Source organism: Mauremys reevesii, linkage group 12, assembly GCF_016161935.1.
Source record: "Mauremys reevesii isolate NIE-2019 linkage group 12, ASM1616193v1, whole genome shotgun sequence".
NCBI classification, from domain to species: domain Eukaryota; kingdom Metazoa; phylum Chordata; order Testudines; family Geoemydidae; genus Mauremys; species Mauremys reevesii.
In genome coordinates, this window is record NC_052634.1 from 41693149 (window position 1) to 41712256 (window position 19108).

Here is a 19108-nt window from a genome sequence, read left to right on the forward strand (position 1 = left end):
ATTTTTCCTCATGATGCAAAGATTCCCTCATAGGAGATCCCTTCCACCAACACATACTGCAGAAGATCCTGAGATATCTGAACTCACAGAAGTGGTTGGGACAAACCACAGCTTGAGCCAAGGTTCAGTTGTTGGCAATGGGCATTAAAAGAAAACTAACATATATGATAAGAATTTGTGATCTTTGAATATGTTTTTGTTACCTATTAAAATGAGATTATTGGTGAAGTTATTAGTTAAAGAAGAAGAGACTAAATGTGTGATAATCTGAAGTATTTTGGAAAACTGAAAGTTGTCTTTTTTTGTTTTGTTTTGTTAGTCGTACAGGAAATGATGGCTAATCTTGAAAAGTTAATTTGATTTAATTTACCCCCTGTAGTGTAAGGAGTTCTGGTCAAAAAGGTTGGGGTGGGAGAATGTGTGTGAGAAAGTGTGTATAAGAGAATATTGGCCCAGTATAGATTTTAATATTTTGTGTTTTCAAATAGAATTTATTTTGTTTAGTTTCTAAGTCAATTTCTATTCAAAGGAAAGCTACTCGAGGTGATAAGTTGTATAAATTTTTACCAACTTAGACTGTAAGGGTCACTGTCTTCCCACTTCTCTAATTTGCAAAGGAAAGGCCTGACATCTGTCACAGGATGTGTCCAGCAGGTAGGACAGCTGCACTCATCAACCATCAATATAAAGAAAGACTGAAATCCATTGCCTTTCAGGTCAATAAGCCAGCTAAAGGCTGGTCGATGTTGAAAAGCTGTGTTGGCAGAGCACATCTATCAGGGGTGTGAAAAGTCCTCTCCACTGAGAGAAGTAGTTAATGTGACCTGAGCCCCAGTGTAGACAGTGTTAGGTTGTCAGAAGAATATTTCCAGTGTTTGAAGTGTAGACACACCCTTAACATCAATTCCAAATTTGACCCATCTCCCTATATGTGAGAAAGTTACTCGTATGGAGGGCTGAGCCAGCTGTCCGCTCACCTGGTTCCTCAACTGTAGCTACAGCTCTTAGTGCCCATGAATGCAAAGACTGAGAGAAATGGAGAGTTCCAGCCATTGTCATCTTAGTATCTTATTGTTCCTCTCTCTGTTTTTTTGTGCTGGCCTTTCTGTTCTATCAGGATGTGACTGTATAGCTCAGTGCATCTGTGACAAAAGCTCATTGGTGCCAATTGGCAAAGGGGGTCACAGGTCTTCACAAGCAACTCCTGTCTCAGACCTGACAAACTCCCCACACCTACTACACTGCTTTTATGATATTTATCCAGGAAGCATAGCAGTGAGATCTCTACTGAAAGCTTGTAAATTATTGATACTCCTAATCACTGTGAGAGGTGTGTCCGAGTCATAGTTAAGGGGTAATGTAAGTACATGGAAAATTATGCCCCTATGGTATTGTTGTGAAAGTGAGTCACCCCAACCATAGCTCTTGGTGGGGACGGCCCATTCCAGTGGGAGGGAATTGGCACCTGTCCCTTGCTAGCCAGTTATGTGATGTATTGCTCCATTGTCAGCCTTTGCACCAACCCAGAAAAGCCAATGGAAAACCATCAAAGACAAATTATAGACATCGAAACCCTGTGGACATGACAAGGACAATATGAGACTGAGGAGATCATCCTTTCTGTGAATAAAGACAAAAGACTGATTCAGTTCCTAACAGGGTGGAGAAAAACACTCTGGGTCCATTCACCAAGGAGATTCCTAATGACCAGTGGCACTTCATGAAAGGCAGGGCTGTGGTCCTAGGGACTAGAAGCAGCAAAGAATCCTGTGGCACCTTATAGACTAACAGATGTTTTGCAGCATGAGCTTTCATGGGTGAATACCCACTTCTTCGGATGCAAGCAGAAGTGGGTATTCACCCACGAAAGCTCATGCTGCAAAACATCTGTTAGTCTATAAGGTGCCACAGGATTCTTTGCTGCTTCTACAGAACCAGACTAACACGGCTACCCCTCTGATACTAGGGACTAGGAATCAGTGAAATTGACTAAAGTGTGAGGTGAGAATCTACTTAGATAGGAAAGGTAACTATTAAGTGTAGGTTGCATTTTCTGATTTTATTTAGTTGGTAACAGTTGGTTTCCATCACTCACGTTTGTTTAAATCTCTATCGGTTGTTAAATAAATTTCTGCTTGTTTGATAACTATACACAAGTGCGGTGTGAGATACAGTAGCAGTGGTCCACAGTAAAACTAGTAACCTGGGATCTACCATTGCTTTGGGCAGAAAGAATCTGGGATTTCTCTGAGTATCTGGTGATCCGGGCTGGACCCCAGAGGGGGACACATTGAAGGAACTCAGGGGTTAGGGTGGCTGCTGTAGCTCAGAGGAGGGTCTTTGAGTGCCTGACGGGCTGGGTGAGTTTGGTCACTAACATCCAGCTGCCAAATGCAAAACTCCGTCTTCCTAGTGGAAGGTGGCAACAAGGAAACTCTCAGCCCTCAGCTCCCTGAGAAGGGTCACAATATGTCTCTATGTTGATTCACCTGTCAAATTCACACAGGGAAAGCTCCCTATAGCATAAAACTCTGCCATATGAAATCATGGAACATGTGCTCTTCACTCTGTGAAAGCATGTAAAGAATCCAAGCGCTGGAGGGTAGGGTTTGGGCCCAGAGTGACCTAGACAAATTGGCAGATTGGGCCAAAAGAAATCTGAGAAGGTTCAACAAGGAGAAGTGCAGAGTCCTGCACTTAGGAAGGAAGAATCCCCTGCACTGCTACAGCCTGGGGACCGACTGGCTAAGCAGCAGTTCTTCAGAAAAGGACCTGGGGATTACAGTGGATGAGAAGCTGGATATGAGTCAACAGTACCCCTGTTGCCAAGAAGGCTAACAGCAGATTGGGCTGCGTTAGTAGAAGCATTGCCAGCAGCTTGAGGGAAGTGTGTTCATTTCAAACCTGCAGCTTATTCATTTCATTTGGTGACCCCTCCTAGTTCTTGTGTTATGAGAAGGAGTAAATAATACTCCCTTCCTTGGTCCTTTAGAAGATATTATGTGACCTCCTCCCCCTTGTGTCTCATGTCCTGGGACCAACATGGATACAACACCACCGCAAACAACAAGGTTCAAAGTCAATGCACATGGGAGAAGCATCTTGTGTTTCATTCCTTATGTCCTAGTCCCATCGTGTGGCCATTTCCTTTTCTTCCTTTCTGTCAAAAGCTTTGGTGTTTTGCACAGAAACATTATTTCCCCAGGAGAGACTCAGGAGTGAGGGCTGCATTCCTGTACCAAACAGTCACTAGAAGGGGGCAGACAAAAGCCTTTAGGACGAGGCGTCCGTCACTGTCAAAAAATCATCTCCCTCCTGTGGTTCCATGGGCAGCAGGAGCAGCTGCAGCTCGGTGGCCCCCGGCAGCACTCCTGGGGTGGCCGGAGCTGCAGCAGGCCCCCTGGGGCTCCCCCCCCCCCGGGCAGCAGTTGGAGTGGCAGCTGGTTGGCAGGGCTTCTCCCCTGGTAGCTGGTGCTCATTATCCATCAAATAAATCAAAACACTTCCACCTGCAAGTGGATTTAGCCCAGGACCCTCAGAGTCAGCAGTTCTTACAGCCCCCACTGAGCTCTCTGGTCAGGTGTCCTAGCGCCGGAAGCCTCCTGTTTAGATCCTAAAATAGCATTTTTGCATTGGGGGGGCTGAAATTTTGGACTGGACATTGTAGCTCCACCGTTATTTTATTGAATTGCTTCAAAACAGCAAGTCAAGAAAGTCTCCTAAGGGCCAGGCTCTCTGCCATGGAAACAGCTGCCCCTGCTCTCCAGGAGTCTGTGCGTTCCACCCAACAAAGTACAAACCTCTGCACTGAAGGGGGGTCAGACAGTGACGGTAACACAAATCTTCCGACTATTAACCCAAGTCCCTTCCTTCCTTTAACCCAGGACGTGCCAGTCAACTGTTAGCCATGGTGTTATCTTCATCTTAAAATACCTCTCAGGACATTTAACAGAGGACGTGAAACCCCCTCCCCCAAATGGCTCCCTGTTGAGACGTTGTACCGTACCTGCTCCTGGAGACTGTCTGGTTTTATATCCTTAGAGCTTTTTCTCTTCAAACCCCTTATCCCAATCTATGGGCCACCTCCGCATTTCAGAGTTTAGAATTTGCTCTCATCACCCTTGTAGGGCGCTTCCCATGTGAATTAGACAAAGTGAGTGGGGGAAGCTCCATGGCTACTGAAAACCGATGCTTTGGGTGAGGCCTGAATTCATAACCCCAGCAGTGCGCCTCCTCACTAGCCAGGTGTGCCCCTGTAGGTGCTTCATAGACAAGCTTGGGAAGTAGGGTGGTTACCTGTGTCTGTGATTAACCACTTTGGTGACCTAATTGAGAGGGTGATGGTTCAAACCCAGGTGAAGATAGAGGTAGTTTGTTTTTTTTAGTGAGGAGACTCCAGTACATTTTAGCAGGCAGTAAAACGCCTCAATTCTGGTCTAGCCTCATTGGGCAAGCATAAGTGGTGCTTTTTCTCAGTTGCATTGGTGGTATAGTGGTGAGCATAGTTGCCTTCCAAGTAGTTGATGTGGGTTCAATTCCCAGCCAATGCAGTGATGTGATGTTTTCTCTGCTGGGAATTGGTTTAATTTCAGTCACATTGTATCAGTTTAGCAATGGAAATGAGAGAATCAATGTCCTGCAGGTCATTAAACACCCAGTGGAGGAAGAAAGGGGCAGGACTATACAATGAGCAGGTGGAGTCATCCTGGTTATTACAATATTTGGTTTATTTTTTATTTTTTTCCCTTTACTTCCCTCTCCCTTTTAGACTCAGAGGCTTTAAGGTCAGAAGGGACCAGTGTGATCATCTAGTCCGACCTGCTGCACCTTGCAGGCCAAAAGACCCACCCACCCACTCCTGTAATAGACCCGGGAGGGGAGGCAGCTCTGCGCACTGCCCCTACCCCAGGCCCTCTGCTCCCCTCCCCCCATGGGTGTGCAGAGATGTGCCAGCAGCACTAAGGTGGCTCCCTGCCCACTCTGCGTCTGTCCCTCCGTGCCACTCCCAGAAATGTCCGGCATGTCCCAGCATCCCCTGGGGTGGGGGGAGTGTCTCCATGCGCTGCCCCTGCCCCGAGTACCAACTCTGCAGCTCCCATTGGCCAGGAACTGCAGCCAATTGGAGCTCTGGGGGCAGCGCCTGCAGGCAGTGGCACACGGAGATCCCCTGGCCCTGCCCACCTAGGAGCTGCTGCCAGAGGGTTGTGTTTACGCGTCAATTTGGGAACTGCACTGCCCGGGGTAAGCGCCACCCCTCCTGCACCCCAACCCCCTCCCCCAGCGCAGAGCCAGCACCGTGCACCCAAATTTCCTCCCAGAGCTTTGCTTGTCTTCCTTTCACCCAGAACCATCCTTCTTCTCCTGGGCTGCAAGTAGCCATCCCTGGGAAGCCAAGACGCAGGCACAGGATTCTACCTCCCAGCAGCCAACCGCACCTCCCCAGGCTTTGCAGAACGACTGGTGGTGCTCTACTAACCCCACTTATCTGCACTGAGGCGCTTAGCTTCTGCCCTGCCTTCCTCAGCTCGACTTTCCTCCTTTGCCCCATTCCTGCCTCACTCCCTCCTTTGGCAAGTCACACAGAAGAGCCGGCCGCCATAGGCCAATCTCCAAGGGCAGAGGAGACCAAGCCACAAGGCTTCAAAAGGTGCCTGGCCCAGATCCTCTAGCTTTACCCTGCTGATGCCAAGGCTTTTTCTCAGCTCATTTCACTACCCTCTGTCATGCTGGGGTTGGCGTTATCGCAGGTGTTACCCGAAATTGGGCCAGCTAGTCAGCGTAGGGAGCACTAATGACCCACCAGAGTTTGGCAGAAAGCAGCACATTTATTATATTGATAGGTAAGCTCAAAAGAAGCGGGGCAGGGTGTCACACACTCATGCCCAGGACAGGCACAGCACTGGAGATGTCAGGATTCTGCAAGGTAAGTGTCCCACAGCGCAGCTATGGATGGTGTGATGAAGGTAATTTTTCCTGAGGCACAATGAAATACAACGCAGAGAACCACTGGCCAGGTGGTCCGGACAAAGGGCATTCACTGGAGGTACAAGCTTGTGAGTGCTCTCCTGAGCACAGGGCCCCTTCCCCTTTTAAGGGCCTGCACCTCATGGCCTGCGACTAGAGATGACTTGGCTGCATCTGGTTGGTCACACTCCACCTTGGGCAGTGTCCATGCTCTGGGTGTGTGATCGCTGCCTAATTAGAGTCCCAGACACCTTGTCTACCTGGGAGCTCTTCTGCTCTTCAACCAGCCCATTCATCCCACAAGCATTCCAGGGGGGAGCGGGAGGGGAAAAGCCACTTCACAGGCATTCAGAGAGGGAGAGGAGACAAAAGTGGGAGCAGGGGAAGTATAACAGACCTTCTGAGTATAGAAATCACTGCTGCTCCTACAACAGCAGGGACAGGGCAGTAGGAGCTGGGAAAATTAAGCCGGCATGTTTCTGCCTGGTTTTAAACTAGGAACCTTTTGTGGGTTAGGCAAACGTAATAACCACTACACTACAGAAACTCTGTCCCATAGCTGTGCCCCTCCCTTCATAAGACCATAAGAATGGCCATACTGGGTCAGACCAAAGGTCCATCCAACCCTGCATCCTATCTGCCAACAGTAGCCAATGCCAGGTGCCTCATATGGAGTGAACCTAACAGTAATGATCAAGTCATCTCTCTCCTGCCATCCATCTGCACCCTCTGACAAACAGAGGCTAGGGGCACCATTCCTTACCCATCCTGGCTAATAGCCATTCATGGACTTAACCTCCATTCATTTATCTGCAAAAAGAACAAGGAGTACTTGTGGCACCTTAGAAACTAACAAATTTATTTGAGCATAAGCTTTCCTGGGCTAAAACCAACTTAATTGGATGCATGCAGTGGAAAATACAGCAGGAAGATATATATATATATATATATATATATATATATATATATATATATATATATATATATATATATATATATATATATATATATATATATACACACGCAGAGAGAAGATGACAAATTGAGTGTTGCCATACACACTATAATGAGAGTGATCAGTTAAGGTGAGCTATTATCAGCAGGAGAAAAACCCTTTGTAGTGGCTTTCATGGCCTTTGAGAAAGCAAGGCAGAGCGTTGGAAGACCCAGCAGGGTTTGTGGCACAGGAATTGTTCTCAGATTCCACTGAGACTTCACCTCAGACTGCAGGATTCAAAGTCCTGAGTGCTGGCCCTTACACCATGGGACCAGCAGAGCACCTGTTGATTACTGTAGACTTCCAGCAGGGAGGACTCTGTGGGCAGGGGCGGCTCTAGGCATTTTGCCACCCCAAGCACAGCAGGCAGGTTGCCTTCGGCAGCAGCCTGCGGGAGGTCCGCCGAAGTCACAGGACCAGCGGACCCTTCGCAGGCAGGCTGCTGAAGGCAGCCTGCCTGCCGCCCTCGCGGCGACCGGCAGAGCGCCCCCAGTGGCTTGCTGTCCCAAGCATGTGCTTGGTGTGCTGGGGCCTGGAGCCGCCCCTGTCTGTGGGGACAATTTTTTCTGTCAGGGAGGACTCAGTGGGAACATGCCTCTCTGGCCAGCCCTGCATTTGCTGAAAAAGTCAGCGCATGGCACTTTGCTGCAGGCCCAGAGGCCTTTCTTCCTCCAGACTGTGAGGCCAGTGGACAGATGAGGCAGTAGCACCTTCAGTCCCAGGCAGTAAAGGGCCCTTCCTGGGAAAGGCCATGTCCTGAAAAGGAAAAACTAAAGTCAAGGAGAGTCCTTCTAAAAATCCTTGGGGATGTCACAGGGGGAAAGTGTTTCTTTGCTTGACCAGGGACTGGAACCCTGGGCCCTCAGATTAAAACTGAGCTAGCTAGGGTCATGTTGAGGAAAAAAAGGCAAATTTCTTGCAGAAGAGAAACTAGTCAAGAAAAATGAGGGCAGGAAACTATACAGAAAACCTGCTACTCTGGCTCTCTTAGCAGTCCTAGCCCCAGCCTGCTCCTCCATCTGGTGCCTTGAGACCATATTCTTTTTTTCATTAAATATCAAATCCAGGAGAAAACACAGTTATACAAAGCAAAACGAAATCACAAACATCATTGGAAATACAGAAATAAAAGGGGAAAATGCAATCCCCATCACTTTATCGTATCTGGGCCATTCCTGTATCGAGAGCACCCGCCAAGGTCCCTGTGTGCTTACGAGAAACCTGGAGGAACTCATACCACAGCCTGAACATGAAACTCAACTGCTCTCAGGCGCCGCAGTAAAACCCTTTCCCAGCTGTGACGTTGCACTCCATAGGATTTTATGAAAATATGCTAATGAGTGTGAATATAAAGTGACTGGACAATGCTTCATGCAAAAGGTCTCTTGTAAGGTATCATTAGAAAGCTTATAATCTACTGTGTGTGTTCATCCTATTTGTATGAACCGATCATTCTTGGATCTGAAACTAGAAATATGAACTATAACTCTGAGGTCCTGTTGTAATGATGCAAAGTGTGGGCCATTAATAGTGGTTTGGATCTTGATGGCTCCCATTAACCAGGACAATTTACTGGAGATGGCTCTGTCCTGCACCATCTGTGAGTCAGGCCAGGAATAATGAAGGCTTGGGGGTCTCACAGGACATGTGACCATGTCACCTGGTACAGGAATCCATCTTAAACCTGGGGCTTTTCCTCAGGAGAGAGACAAAATATTCCAAAGCTGTATAAGGGGGTGGAACTGAACAAACATGGCTGCAGTCATGAGACATCCCCCAGCTACCACCTGAGCTGGAACAAGGGCTATACCAGGAGAAAAGATTGGGCCCAGACTAGAAATAAGTCTAATCTTTGCCTCTCAGTCTGTGCAGATGGGACCTTTCCCTCCAGTGCTGGAGGATTCTCCTCTCATCTACCCTTGTCCCAAGCAGCACAGCTGGTGGGAATCTTAAATGTACAGAGGAGACTTAGGAGCAGAAACCCCCCCAGACCTTCCATGCAATTGGCACTTGCCCCTCACTGAGCAGGAGTGAAATTCCTGTAGGGCCACATCCCCTTTGGGCATGAACAAAGCAGCAGGGTAAAATGAAGCTGGAGATGCTGGGGATTGAACCCAGGACCTCATACATGCAAAGCATGTGCTCTATCACTGAGCTACATCCCCAGATGGGGGGTATATGTACTAGAGGTTACACTCGGAGCCCTCCTGTTTCCAGAGCACCTAGTGGCCTAAGAGCAGCATGGGGGACACATTCCCTGCTCTGAGGCCAAACTTGCTGTCCTGGAGGTTGCTGGTTCTTAGGGGTCACTTTGCAGCAGGGCCAGATTCGATGTGTGGGGCAGAGAGAGTGGGTGCCCTGGGCTCAGGGTGCAGAGATGCACTCAGCCCTCTCCCCTGCATTGGGTGGGGGGCGCTGCCACCCCCTGCTGGAAGGTAATGGGAGGGGAGGGGCGCTGTGAGTCGCTCAGCACCTGACCCTGGTGGCAGAAGTGCTATGGGGAGCTCCAGGTGTTTCTAGGATCTGCTATTGCCACCTGCCTGTGAAGTCCAGCTTTCCCCAGCACATTCACTGCGCTGCAATTGGGTCACTGTTTCCATGGCTGAGCAGCAAAGAATCACTCCCAGTTTCCCTTCTATCGGCAGCAGGATTAGCCTGTGTCAGTGGTTAATGAGGTGGATCTAGTTGTAGATTGTTATTCATTCCCCACCTTGACAATTCACACCGTCCCTTTCCCATGCAGATTCCCCGCACCTCGGTGATCCTGGTAGCAGGGGTTGGGGCCTGAGATTTTCAGGGTCATTTTCCCCCTCCACCTGCAGTGAACTCAGCTTTTCCCCCATCCCACAATCCATGAAATAACAACAGGGGCATAAAGAAAGAGGGGAGGGAACATCTCACGGCCAGGGCTGGATGTGCCCAGGGCCCCCTGCTTGTCCTTTGTTTCCATGGAATTTGGCCCCCTGCTTTGCACAAGGGACAGAGAAAAATCTTGCTGTTCCTGTGTCTGTGCAAGGAAAATTGTGCTTCCCTAGGAAAGAGAGGCAGGAAATGGCCCCATGGTGGGACATTATCCTCAGGATTAAGACCTAAGGACTCAGGCTGAGAACTGATAGAACTGCACTCATCTGGGATTTAACAAATTGTCTTTCATGGAGCAGGGCCAGTTCCAGTGTTTTTGGCACCCCAAGCGGAAAAAAAAATAAGCTGCAATCAATGGCAGCTCTACCGCTGCCACTTTTGGTGGCAAGTCCTTCCCTCTGAGAGGGCCGAATTGCCGCTGAAGCCTCCCCTTTCCATTGACCAGCCCAGGGACCTGCTTGCTGCGCTGGTGCCTGGAGCCAGCCCTGCCATGGAGACACTGGGAAGATGGGGGAATCAGGAAAATAACATGCATTTGTTTACATTGCAAGTGAAGAATAATTGAAGCTTTTCTCATTTAAAGCCACTTTTCCCTGGCTGGGAATTGAACCCAGGCCTTGGCAGTGAAAGTGCCAAATCCTAACCACTAGACCACCAAGGAGGCAATGATGGTGTTGTTCTTCTCGCTTATACTACACTTTCTTAGGCTACTTTCTAGCCACTTTCTGAAACTGTTCCACTGTCCACTCCCTGAGGGGCTAGGAGCAGAGAGTGCAGGAACCCCTATGCTCAGGGTCACAACCTCAGCCCAACCCAAGTCACTGAAACAAACTCAAATGATGCTTCCTCCAGCAGGATCACAGAGCCACACAAAAAAAACACATGAGGAACAATCCTCCTCTGCCTTCATTTACCCCATCACAACCCTCTCAGCAGCCGACTCTTGCAGGAAGGACACTGAGCTGATAGGAGCTCTGGCACAGAGACCAAGGGAGGGGTGTTGCTCCCCCTGGGTGTGAGCTGATCACATTCTGACTCCGTGTAATGGGGCTCTGAGCTTTGCCATCTTGTGAGTTCTGAGCACTGAGCCCCCCGGACCCTTCTGCTGGGAGCATGGGGATTGCACAACAGCTGCAAGCCCTTTTCCCGTCTCCTTGTCCTCCTCGGCTTCCCCAGACCTTCCCCACAAATGGTTCTATCAGGCGCTGGAGGGATCTAAGGACCTGCAGGTTTCCCTCACCCACCTCTTAAGGCAAACAGTGATTCCCTTCTCTGACACTCCTGGGCCTGGGCTTCTTTTGAGTTTTTCCCCAGGGGACCTGATTCCCTGTGAAAATGTGTGTGTGGCATGTGGGGAACTCAGACTCAGACTCTCCCCCACTAGATGAGTCCAACAGCACCTCCCCTTGGTGGGAGAATCCTAAATTCCACCCTCCCACCCTGGTTACTCTGACAAGCTGATGGCGACAGCATGTTAAATCAACCCCAGCTCTCTGGGCTAGAACGCAGCATCTAACCAGCCTTCTGACAGCTCCGGTTTGCTCACTGGAGACATAACAAACCAGGAAAAAAGGCAAATGTCAGACAGGGAACCTCAGCTCACAAATAAACACCCTCATGCTCCTTCTACACTGCGACTGGGCAGTTGACTGACTTTAAATCTAGCTAGCTCAGTTGGTAGAGCATGATGGTCTTTCAGGGTGTGAAAACCCCAAAACCAGTATAATTAAGCTGTCCTAAGGAAAGATTGTTCTGTCAATGTAGCTATTACAGGGATGGAAAACCCCTCCCCTCACTGTAGCAACAACCTACTCCACAGTGCTAGAGCAGTAATTTAAGTGTAGCCAGCCTCACAGTGAGACCAGATATGGCTCCAGTTTGGCTTTGTGGACACTCAGGTACTACCAACATACTAATGCCTCCATAGTTGGCAGGATTCAAACCTGTGTGGGGAGATCCCAATGGATTTCCAGTCTATCATCTTAACCACCCAGCCACAAGTACTTAATGTACAGTTACGTCACTACACCATGATTCTGTTCTCACAGAATTGTCACTTCAAATTGCTCAGACCAGCTCCCCCAGCACACTCCTGGCTGTGCATTAGTGTAAGTGTGTCCATGGCTGAACAGCAAGAGTTCCTGCCCATTTCCCTTCCAGCTGGAGCAGGATGAGAGTGTGTTTGTGGTTAATGACATTGCTATAGGTTGTTGTTCATTCCCCACACTGACAATTCAGACAGTCCCTTTCCTATTCGAATCTCCACCATATCATTCCAACAGCTGGGGTCAGGATTTCTCTGGGCACTGAAATGTTTCAGGGGGTTGAACTCAGCCTTGCATTCCATCCCTGATGTTTCATGGACTAACAGCAGCAGCATAAAGAAAGAGCTGAGCCAATATCTCACTGTCAGAGGTGAAGGTGGCCACGTCCCCTCTGTCTGACCATCGCCATTGCAGGAGAGAAGGTTTCAATGGAATCGAATGCCCTGGCTCAGACAAGAGACACAGGGAGGTTTTGCTGTTCATGGATCTGTGCAAAGGAAATTGTGTCTCTGTGTGAAATTGAGGAGGGAAATGAAATGTTCACATGGTGGCCCAATGCCCTAACGAATGTGGGTGAAGGAGTCGGGCTGGAAAATGATTTTACAGGAGTTCGTATCAATTTATTGCCCTGATTAAAATCTATGGCTAAAAGGCAGCCACTGTTGTTAGTACTTGAACCTGTGTAGGGACACCCCAGTGGGTATCAAGTCCATTGCCTTAACCAGGGATAGTTGATTATTTTATCAAGATCTAAATTTCTTGGTCAAGATATAGTCAATGTCTAGACTCCAGAGAAAATAATACACTGATGATAATAAGAAGAATTTAGAAATAATTTGCAGTCACTATGGGCATAACTATGATGATTGTCTCGTGTTTCACTCTTTATAACTGGCACCACCACTGCCTTTCCCTTTAGTCTTGTAGTTTACCAAGGGTAAAACTAAACATCTCTTCAGATACCAGGGAGTGTTTGTGTTCATTCCTGTTAGCTACACAGGGGTTTCATGTAGCTGCTTTCAATCCTCTGGCTCTGCCCTGATAAGTTACATTTCAGGGTGTCACTGAACTGAAGGAGTGAGATCATTTTTTGGCAGATTACGCCACCTCTTAAAGGTGTTTGTCTGGCTGGCAGCCCTGGTTCCCAGGACTCTCCTGAGGGAAGAAAGTTTCTGTGCAAAATACTAAAACTTTTAACAGAGAGGAGGGAAAGGCGATGGCCACATGATGGGGCCAGTATGTACGACAACATGGTTCTTTTATGTGGGATGACTCTGAACATTGACTAATCTCCACTCCCTTGTGTTTCAAGAGATGTTTAGTTGTGCACTTAGGAACCTATAAGGCTGAAACAATGTTATGGATGGTGACACTACGATTGAAGGGTTATTTAATGTTGTAGAAATTGTTAAAAACACTGAGTTTAAACTGGAACTGCCTGTTAGTAAAGGTTGGTTTCCCCACGTCAGTTCCATAAGCTCTGCTAGAAACACCCTGGGTTCTCTTCTGCCTCGGTGGGAACTGGAGGGAATCGTCCCCTGCTGCCCTTGGCTCCAGGCTGGTTTTTCTGGGGAGGGGACGTGGAATTGATTTGTTTGCTGTTGAGAAGGGAGCCAGGCCAGTTCTCAGGGAACGAGAACTCCCAGCATCTTCCCAGCCCAACCCAGGCTGCTGCCCTGTCCCAGCCTCTGTTCCCCTGGGGGCCCTGCGTTTGACTCTAGAGCAGGCCGGGAGCAGCAGCTGAGGCAGAGAACAGCCTGGGCCAGGCAGATAAGAAGGAGTTTAGCCAGCAAAAAAGGTAAAATGGCAGTGGAGTATTACCTTGGACTCGACGGCATTTCTCCATTGGTCTGTCTGCTTTGGGGCAGGGACAATAACACATCCTGCTGCATTCGTTATTTCAAAGGGCGGTTTAGGATTTTCATTCTCACACACGGTGCACAAAGCAGGACTCAACCTTTGCCGTAAACTAAACGAGCTGCCCACAGATTCTGGCAGCCACAATGAGCATTTGGTGTGAGAGCTCAGACCTGCCCCTGTCACAGAGGGAAACAGGGGTCATCTGTGTGGGGACTGGACCACTGACCTACCCGCTCCTAACTCCCAAACGTTCAGTAACTCTATTATCAGTGCCTGTGAGTGTAATTTAAACCATAAGAAAAAACACACTGGGCCAGACCAAAGGCCCAGCTAGCTCTGAACCTTGTTTTCTGAGGTGCCCCAACAACCAGTCAACAAGGCACCACTGGGAGTTGAACCCAGGATCTCCTGTTTACAAAACAGATGCTTTAGCCAGCTAAGCCATGGTGCCTGTGGGTAGCTATAACACAGTGTCTGCCCACACCTGACTCCCTGCCATCGCCACCAGGGCCTGACAAGCTTTGCTTGTGTTTGGATTCTGCAAAGCAGAGGCGCAGGTGAGGTTTTCCTTGCAAGGTGTGTGTGAGTGAATCTTTAGCCAGGTCTGCACTACAAAGTTGTTTCAGCAGAATTATATTGCTCAGGTGTGTGAAAAACACACAACACTCTCTCAGTCGGTGGCTTGTGGCTGGTGTACACACTGCAATGCCATGTCTGGCGACAAAAGTGCCCTGTTTTGCTGACAAAATAAAACGACTTCAATGAGAGGTCTAGAGCTTTTTGCAGCAAACTTAAAGTAACAGAGTAAACGCTGCTGTTCATTATATCACCATAACTCGCCTTCCCCAGTATCCCACAATGCCCTCTGTGAACTCGCCTGCCCTGCATTCCTGCTACAGAGCCATGGGCCCCTCCCCTTTCATTGCTCTGGGAAGTTCTGACAGCTGAGCCTGCTGCTCTGCTCCTGCAGCCAGGAGCAAATCACTGCCGTGGATGCTGCTCTCTCCCGCCCTGCGAACACAGAGCAGGGTGGTGGGAACTTCCTTACAGTGGGGAGGGGGCACCGGCATCCGAACTGTGGCACGCCCATGACACCCCTTCCCTCGAGGAGGCTCTTACCTTCTAAACAGGGACGTCTGTTTTCTAGTAAAATCACTAAAGGGAAGGAGAAAACTCAAAAGAGGTTCCTCCTGGCGCTCACGTCCGTGAACCTGAATACTCTGTCAGTCCTCAAAGAGAGACCTGGAGAAGGAGACTTGCTGAAGCAAAGCCACAGGGTCTCTGAGGTTTCCCTGGCCCCTCGCCCCTGTCCTGCCTGGCTGATGTCAGCATCTCTCTGTGAGGTCACCACCTCCCCACCACCTTTGACCAATAGTCTGAGGTCCTGCAAAAAGCCTTTGTGATGTCACTGCCACACCCCTCCCTTGCTGTTCTAATGTCCTGCCCCTGCCTAGGCACTTTGGAGGTTTGAGCTACTCCCTGTGGATCACCCCACTCAAGGAGCGTTCGTTCTAGGAAGCAAGCCGGCTAGACAGGAAAACATCAGATGCTGTTTGGATGGACAGGGTGGGTCTCAGGGGAGGGGCGGCGGGGGGGGGGGGGGAACTGAACGCAATGCTCCAGATGTGGCCTCACCAGTGCTGACTAGAGGGGAATAATCACTTCCCTCGATCTGCTGGCAATGCTCCTACTAATCCAGCCCGATATGACCAGTTACCAATATTGAATGCAGACACAGCAATATCTGATACATTGGTTCCTGTCCATTCAGGAGGTTATTTCCCACCTATTCATAAATAATGAAGCTGCTCTAAGCGGAGGGAAGAGAACTGTCCTGTCCGTGCAGTTAACCCATCTCCCCGAGAGGTGGTAGCTATGTCAGTGGGGGAAGCTATGTTGGTGGGTGTGCAAGCTGTGGTATCTACATGTGTATATAAAGTTTAATCAAACCCTATTTTTAAAACCCCTGTGGCCTGGGAATAGAAAAGGAGCTCTCTGAGGCAGAGCCCGTCCTTCAAAATCCTTAAGATCACTAACTTGCCCATGCAAATGTTATGGGGGTATAGCTCAGTGGTAGAGTGTTTAACTATAAATCAAGTGGCCCTTAGTTCAAATCCAAGTATCCCGATTTCTTAAATAAAAATAATTCTATTTCCCATATGCTCAGGAGCTCCAGGGGGAGGGATAGCTCAGTGGTTTAAGCATTGGCCTGCTAAACCGAGGGTTGTGAGTTCAATCCTTGAGGAGGCCACTTAAGGATCTGGGGCAAAAATTGGTCCTGCTAGTGAAGGCAGGGGGCTGGACTCAATGAACTTTCAAGGTCCCTTCCAGTTCTAGGAGATTGGTATATCTCCAATTATTACCTTTTAAATAGGGATCCCTGAAATGAATGGACACACTCAATGTTTTCCTGTGCAAATGCATAAAAACCTAGCAAACATGTCCCCAGCTGAAATCAGTTCCAATCCGCTAAGTGTCTAGTTTTGTTTTCATCAACTAAACACAGGCACATGAAGACACATTTGCAGGTCCTTGGCCTCCATGGGCTACAATGTGCAGAAGAACAAGAACCACATCCACTTGGGAGGAATGGACTAGTCTGTATTACATTTGGTAAGTAAGTTGCCATTGGGACTGAAAACTCTACTGGGGGTGGACAGGAGCCTGTTACAAAACTAAAATAACCAAGATTTACAAACTCCCTGTTACACATTCAATCCTCTGTTTGTGCACATGGCATCAACTGGGGCTCTAGTAAATGGCAGCCTTCCTTTAACACAGATCGTTGTTCCTTGTGACTTTCAGATGCATTCGAATGGCAGCTGTTCAGAGGTCATGTGCTGCTAGTTCATGAGCAGCAGCAGAGTCTCTGTACGTTTCCCAACCGTAGAGCTGGGTGTGTCTGCATCCAAGTAACTGCAGAGTCAGTGTAGTACAGACAGTTAATTGCACAGTCTCCCTTTCTGGTCTCATTGATCATTTGGGTAGAAACAGCAACGGTTTGGTGGGTTTTGGGTTTTTTCCCCTTTGTTTTCTCCTAAGGAATGTGTGATCTTGAGCATGTTAGTTTAAGTTCCCTGTGGGTCAGGAAAATTCCATCTCCTTGAAATAGCTGGGAAGTGACCTGTTTGTATAACCTAGAATAAAGGAGCTTTTAAAGAAGACATTGCTTTACAATTATGCTGGGATAAAAACAGTAAATTCCACAGCCAGACACCAGGCCAGGATCAATTGATGGGGCCAGGATCAATTAATTACAGGAGAAACAATCTCTTGGGAAGTAGCTGTAATTTGTCCCCAGACCTTTCCTTGTTCTCATATGCTATCAGGGATTCTCTTCTAGAGGGCAGACTCAGAGTTAGGGTCATCTGGGCATGTACCCTCACTCTGTATTCCCTGTTTTTCCAGAGTTTGAGTTTTACTGAACTCGATGTTCTGGAAGGTAAGAGATATTCACAGTCAAAGTTAACTCTCTGTTAACAAAGGTTTTGTTAGTGACAAATAATGAGACTAATCCCTCACTGCGGTAATTCCACTGACTTCAGTGTACTCTTTCTCTATTTCTAGTTCCAAAAAAATAAGCGAATTAAAACAACCTTGAGAACTAAAATACTGTGAGAAAGTGGAAATTTTAGTAGCTCAAATAATTCAGTTTCTTCTGTGTCTTGTGCATGTGTAAATGGCACAACACGTTAATTTATAAGCACATCTTTCTTAACATCTTTAAATATTCTGTAGTACATTGACTAGATCATGGGGTTGTTCAATGCAGTGAGGTTTTCATGCATTGCCCAAAACATATTTTTCATATTATGTAAATGAACACAACTCATTGAACACAAAATTGTGTATTTCATGCTGTGAACTGTGTCGGTAGCTCAAATTAATAGGTTTATTTTCTCTCTCTCTTTCTCTCTCTGTGAGGCACAATGAAATAATTTAGTGATGCTGAAAACGTTCCCTTCTCCTCCAGAACTGCCTTGGAATCACCTTCCCTTTGTAGATTAATCTGTCCCTATGTGTCTACGAGGAAAATATAGTTTCTATGAAAAAAACACAATTTTTTAATTAAAGGGACTGAACAGAATAGGTTACTCAGACATAGGTTAGGGGTTTGTTATAGAAGTGGGTGGGTGAGATTCTGTGGCCTGCGTTGTGCAGGAGGTCAGACTAGATGATCATAATGGTCCCTTCTGACCTTAAAGTCTATGAGAATAGCCACATGATGGCGACACATCAGGAATGCAAAGCAACAAGTTCCTGGTTTGCACATTGATGGTGACAAGGGATTGAACTTGACTCCCCTCTTTTCACAGACACATTTGTTTTATTCTCTGAGGTCAAACATCAGTTTAAATGTTGTACTTAGTCCTCTGCCTTGTAGCTTCAACAGCTGCAGATGCAAGATGAGTTACTGCAGCCTAGACCTTGTGTCCGTGTTTAGGTGGTTTTTACCTAAACGTTCAAGCAGCTCACAGTAATGTACCGAGCTCCCCAAGTCCCACTGACAGCTGAGCTCTTCCTGCCCACTGAGCCCAGCCCAGACAGTGGGTGGGGGGGTGAGTTTGTACCCAAATAACTGACAGAGCCAAGCAAGGAGCAAAGAAATGTTTGCTTCGGTCACTAGGTCTCTGTTTCTATTGCTCGTTTGCTCTCTCCCCTTCCCTGATAAGGAGCAACGGTAAGAGAAGAAGAGGTTAAAACATGTGCTAGGTGGTGGCTGGGTTTGGATGACAAATTTAAAACCATCTCAGCGCCCTCTAGTGTGACACTGACACCATCAGATTCTCACCTTTCACTCACACTTCATTAATAACAGTTTCCCTGAACTACTTTGCTGTGATTATTTCAATGGCTCCCACAATGGAGTGCAATGTCACAGCAGGGAAAGGGTTTTACTGCAGCACCTGGGAGCAGTTGAGTTTCATGTTCAGACTGTGGTATGAGTTCCTCCAGGTTTCTCGTAAGCACACAGGGACCTTCGCGGGTGCTCTCGATACAGGAATGGCCCGACATGATAAAGTGATGGGAATTGCATTTCCCTTTTTTATATTTGTATTTCCAATTACATTTCTGTTTGTGATTTTGTTTTGCTTTGTATAACTGTGTTTTCTCCAGGATTTGATATTTATTAAAAAAGAAGAATACGGCCTCAAGGCCCCAGATGGAGGAGCAGGTTGGGGGCTAGGACTGCTAAGAGACTGAGAGTAGCAGGTTTTCTGTATTGTTTCCTGCCCTCATTTTTCTTGACTAGTTTCTCTTTTGCACAAAATTAGCAATTTTTTTTAATGTGAGTCTGGCTAGCTCAGTTGGTCGACCCTAAGACCTTTTAATCTGAGGGTCCAGAGTTCAAGTCCTGGTCAGGCAAAAACACTTTCCC

General features: G+C 47.8%; 4 non-coding genes across 4 annotated transcripts; 1 reads left to right on the forward strand and 3 right to left on the reverse strand.

The window, feature by feature from the left end:
• Positions 1–9054: 9054 nt before the first annotated feature.
• On the reverse strand, positions 9055–9126 carry TRNAA-UGC. The gene has a single exon. It is a non-coding gene; the product is annotated as a tRNA-Ala (tRNA).
• Positions 9127–10412: 1286 nt separating this feature from the next.
• Positions 10413–10484, reverse strand: TRNAE-UUC. Its single transcript has one exon. It is a non-coding gene; the product is annotated as a tRNA-Glu (tRNA).
• A 3621-nt stretch (positions 10485–14105) lies between these two features.
• On the reverse strand, positions 14106–14179 carry TRNAT-UGU. Its single transcript has one exon. It is a non-coding gene; the product is annotated as a tRNA-Thr (tRNA).
• A 1605-nt stretch (positions 14180–15784) lies between these two features.
• TRNAY-AUA lies at positions 15785–15856 on the forward strand. The gene has a single exon. It is a non-coding gene; the product is annotated as a tRNA-Tyr (tRNA).
• The last annotated feature ends 3252 nt before the right edge of the window (positions 15857–19108 follow it).